We start from the raw sequence: 5,320 nt of genomic DNA, 5'->3' as shown, positions 1-5,320 counted from the left end.
TTTACACCATACCACCTCTATCTGCTTACTGCAAATTGTAAAAGAAAATGAAACCAGAACCTTCCAGGGAATAAACTGGATAGTTCAGATGCTACAACGGACCAAACTAGCCCGGTGATTGTCGCATCCCCAAACCACCTCAAACAGAATGGAGCCAGATGACATCACTCTTTGGAATCATTCCTCTGTCTAGGTTTCTGGAGTGTTCAAAGCAGGACTGGCTAACCAGTATGAAATGTGCTACACCTGACAGTGATTCCTGGAACCGTCCAAACAAGCTGTTCCCTCCCCACCTCCTCTCTGAGTGGAGATCTACACTTCTGCTTCTCTCTTTCTACTTTTAGCTAACAAACCTGCTGGAGTTTGTTACTTGGTTTGGGCAGAAGGAGTGCTGGACTGGGAGTCAGGGCATCCATGTGAAAATCCTGTGCGTCTTTGAGTGAGTCACTTACCCTCTCTGGCCTCCAAAGTCCTCATATGTAAGATGGACATAAGGATATCTGCTTTTATCACAGGATTGTTCTGAGGATTCAAAGAACTTGCATGATATAGGTAGGTTTTGAACCCTGAAAAGGACCAAGCATTTAAGGAGTTATTACCAGGAGCCCTCTGAAAGTGATGGGGTGTAATGAGAGGGAGTGACCAGTAGGTGGCAGTGCTTCAAAGCAGCCTGCGGGATGCCTGAAGGAACGTCCTATCAATCCTTCCTCATTAAGCATATGAACCTTAGCGCCCCCACTCCATAAACACATCTAAAAAGGGAAAAGTGAAGCTCAGAGAGCAGGAGCATCAGTTCCAAGGACCCGCCATAACACAGTGGCAGAGCCAGGATCAGACCCCAGGTTGAGGTAGTCTCTGAATGTGTTCCTTCATTCAACTCTTTATAAGGTTCCTACTGGGTGCAAATGCTTATGTGATACCTTGCCCATGAGTTTTACGGCTCAAGCCCCGGGGGGTTCCTATCCAGCCTCCAGGCCTGCCACCTCCCACTGCCTCCTGAGCTGTACTTACTGCGATAAGTATTCACCCAGGCAAAACTGAACACCGGAAAGGGAGGGGCGATGGAAAGCACCCCAGATGGACTAGAGGCCAGGAAATCTGGTCCCAGCCTCAATATACCTCCAGCTTGCTCTATGACCTTGGCTAAAGCCTTCATTAGTAGATCATGAAATCAATTTAGTGGATGTTTAATTGTAAAAGAAAATAAAAAAAAAATACTAGCGTATATCTACCATAGTACAGCTAAACGTTTTTTTTAATTGTTCCACTTTTATACACAAATATAAGAAAATCCAGTGTTTCTGGGTGTGTGTGTGTGTGTGTGTGTGTGTGTGTGTGTGTGTGTGTGTGTGTGTAATGGGTCCTGATATAGAAGGCATTTTGTCCTGTGCACCACCATCCCACAGTTCTGAGAACCCTATCTAAGGGCAATTCCAACTCTGTATTCTATGACCCAGTGTCTCCTGCCCTTTGCCATCTTCACATCTCCTAGATGATCCCCAACCTGACCAGGTACCTGGGTACATTTCCACTTTCAGCAATTTGCTCCTCAATAGAGGAAAAGTCTAGTAAACTCCTATCTTCCACTATTTACTATACCGATAATGTGCACATTTTAGCCTCGATGCAGTCAGTCACACACACGTGGTAGACATTATCACGTCTACAGATGAGAAAAATGAGTCTTAGAGAGGCGATGTGGTTCTCCCAAGGACTCACAGTTAGCAAGTGCTGGAGGCAGGACTTGAACCAGGATCAGCTTCACACTGAGAGGTTGCCGCCTCCATCGCCTCATGCTGCCTTGAGCAGAGAGAGGGCCTGGGGGCGCCTTCTAGGAAAAGCAACAACTGCTTACCAGTGCTTCCATTTCTCTTATTCCAAGTCACTTTTATTTTCTCTCTCTCTCTCCAGTTTGATTGAATTTACACTTAATGAATCCAACTTTGTCATTTAGGGGATGTTGAAGCAATAACACTTGACAAGGCGTGAGTGATGATGCAATCAACTGCACTGGGAGCCCTGTCAGGCAGCGGCCCAGAGCCAGGCGCTGTCCCTGCTCCCTCTCTGAAGTCATGGTACACAACCGAGGCTCAGGGTCAAGCAACCTGACCCTGCAAGGAGCAAGACGGGGCATGGGGTCCAGTCACAAAAGGCTCAGAATAGGCCTTTTGGGTTAGAATGGGTCAATCAGAGTGAGGAAGGGGGGTCAACAAGATGGGAGGAGTAGATGCCAGTTCTGCCACTGACCTGCTTGCTCCATGCCTTGGACAAATCTTTTCACTTTTCTGGACCTCAGTTCTTTAATCTGTAAAATGGAGCAATGGTCTAAGTTTGCTGTTGCTTTGTAAATGTTGGGAATGAGGCTCAGGCTCTTCTTGGAATTTCAAAAGTGGTGGTTTGACAGCAAGTTAAACTCCTTGGAAGTCCACCTCATGGATTTTTTTTTTTTATTAAAACATAATAGACAATTAGCTGCTCATATTTACATTGTACAATTCAATGAGGTTATTTTTTCAGTTATAGTTAGCATACAATCATAGACCAGTTTCAATCGTACAGCATAGTGATCAGAGATCATCTCATGTACTTTTATTTGCCAGCAATAAAGGATAGCTCCACCATTCAGCGCCCCCACCTCCCAACAAATGTTCAAGGTTGGTGGGAAGGCCGCTAGGGAAGAGGGAGGGTAACAGTCTTTGAAAAAGGAACAAAATGAAAAATCAAAATTGTATTAAAGTGTGATCTCACTTCTGTTAGGAAAAACAACATATGTGCAGAAAAAAAAGTGGCTGAGGGAATATACCCAAATGTTCACAGTCAGGGGCAAAATTTTGTTGATCCCTTATTCTTAGCTGAAATTTTAAAACTTTTTTATCTTTAATGAAATAAAACATACAGAAGAGTGCATAACACATTAACGTCGAGTGTAATGAATATTAAACATAAAGCAAACATGTATGGAACCACGTTCATTGCCCTTAGAAGCCTCTCAAGTGCCCTCTCAACGAAACCATTTCTCCTCTTTGATGGACAGCTTTTTGTCCATCATCCCTGTTTTTATTTTCCATCATTTTAATACCTAAATAGGTATTCCTAAAGAATGTGTAATTCACTCAATTTTTGAAATTTATATAAACAGAAATATACTATATTATTTTGTGAATGTGTGTCTATATTCTTTAAATTGACATGTTTTTAAAGTACATCCTTGTTAAGCTTGTGGCTACAGTTGGTACATTTCTGATGCTATTTAGTGGTGAATTTTATATCTATACTACAATTCATTTACCCGTTCTAGTGTTGAAGGACATCTGGGTTGTTTTCTCTTTATTTTCCAATTTTTCCACAGTGAACATGTCATTACAGGTGGAGTCCTTGGAACATAGTAGGTGTTCGATAAAAAATTTTGAACAAATGCATGACGAGTGATGTCATTTTATTAAAGAAAGTTTTAGTAGTACTGGAAGGGTTGAGGCTATAGACAAAGATAGATCAAAGGGAGAATTTTCCAGATCTGCAGATTTTCCCTGGAGCTCAGAGGAGACACATCAAGTTAAAGACGAAAATTGGTGGATGTCATCTCCATTACCTAGAAAAGCCTCAAGCATATTTGGGCGTCCCATTTAAAATAAGAATACAGTAATATTGAAAATGAAGACAAATTTCCACAATCATAGTGTTACACGTGTGATTAGAGAAAATTAAAATTTACAGAAAGCATTGCAGTGAAATAGGCAAAGCAATTAACTAGGAATCAGAGGAACTGAGTTTAACTCCCAACTCTTTCAACAAAGAGCAATGTGGCCTTGAAGTAGCCATCCTAACATCTCTAACATTTCAGGGCCTTGGTTTCCTCATCTGTAAAATGGGACTAATCCCTCAAAGAGTTTGTCAAGTGAGATGATGTGTGTGACTGAGTTTTGTAAAGGTCTATAAAAGTGCCAGGGGTTTTCTATGAAGCTACAGGACAGAAAGTAAATCTCTTAGAAGTCTCATCACCTAACATACAACATCCGTGTCCTCACTGCCTACCCCATACTACCCCCTGCCAGAGGACAGAGGATACAGAAATGAGGAGACACAGTCTGCCTATAAAACAGGGAGAGGAGACCAATCTGGGATATTATTGGTCTACTGTTGATTATTAGGAATTTGACTTAATTAGTAAAGGTTGGGGGCATGAGTGAGAGAATGGGAGACTCCCTGGTCACTCTTGCTGTCTGTTAGCATCATGAGGGAAGGGATTCTGGCTGTGCCAGGCACATAGCAGACACTCTATTTTGAAAGACAGAATGAATGAAAGTAACGACAGTATTTCCTTAGACTTTGGAAGCATATTCTTTCCCCCATCCCACCCACCTTATGGATCATTGATCTCTTTGAAAAGTTGACAAAGGTTTTGAATTCTCCTGAAATCCCACAGAGGTCCAGGAAGGCCTGCTTATAACCACGCTTTCAAGCAGAATTCCTAACCTTTTTTTTCAAGGCATTGACCTCTTTGGCAGTCTGGGGAAGCCCATAGATTTCTTCTCAAAATAATGTTTTTAAATGGAAAGAATGCATATATATTTAACTGCATATGTATATTTAATGAAAATATTTTATGGGATAGCAAAGAATAGTAATTATACTGAAATATAGTTTTCAACGTATTGAACAAATATGAAAAATAGTAATAGAAGTGTTTCTTTATTAATGTATTAAATAACAAGCTTTAGCAACAGGTCTAATGACCAACATGATTTTGAAATAGTCATGAACCTAAATGATATTTCAAGAGACCTGCGACAGCTGTATTATGATAGAAAATCATCTAGGATTTTTATTGGTGACACGTCATAGTTCTGCTATTGTGACTGTGGTTTGTTGCTTATATTCAGAAGGAAAGAAAATGCTACATTTCTGTTACAAAATTAATGAAAATAAAGAAAAATAGTCATCAATATTTTCCCCATTCAAGTTTACAGACCTGAAGTCTAATCACACCTCAGGTTAAAAACCCCTGCAGGGGTTTGAAACTGTTTTTGTTAATAATGAAGTGGCCCATACTGCACCACTGCGCCTTTTTAGAAGAGATTTCTCCTTTTACAAACACATGAACACATTCAAAGACTCAGCCATCTGTAGAGCCTAAGGTGGAAGAGAGGATGCAAGGCAGGGTAGAGTTGGGGACAGGGAGGATCTTGTGACTAAAAAAGACCTTTGCAAATGTGAGCATTTGGGTCAGATACCTCCCATGGCCCCTCTGACACACCATCTACAAGTTCATACTACATTATACACTGGACCGATGAACAATGGCTCTAAAACATGGCATTTT

The sequence above is a fragment of the Pteropus medius genome, unplaced genomic scaffold (genome assembly GCF_902729225.1).
Source record: "Pteropus medius unplaced genomic scaffold, Ma_sr-lr_union100, whole genome shotgun sequence".
Taxonomy (NCBI): Eukaryota; Metazoa; Chordata; class Mammalia; order Chiroptera; family Pteropodidae; genus Pteropus; species Pteropus medius.
Note: the sequence above shows the minus strand (reverse complement) of the source record.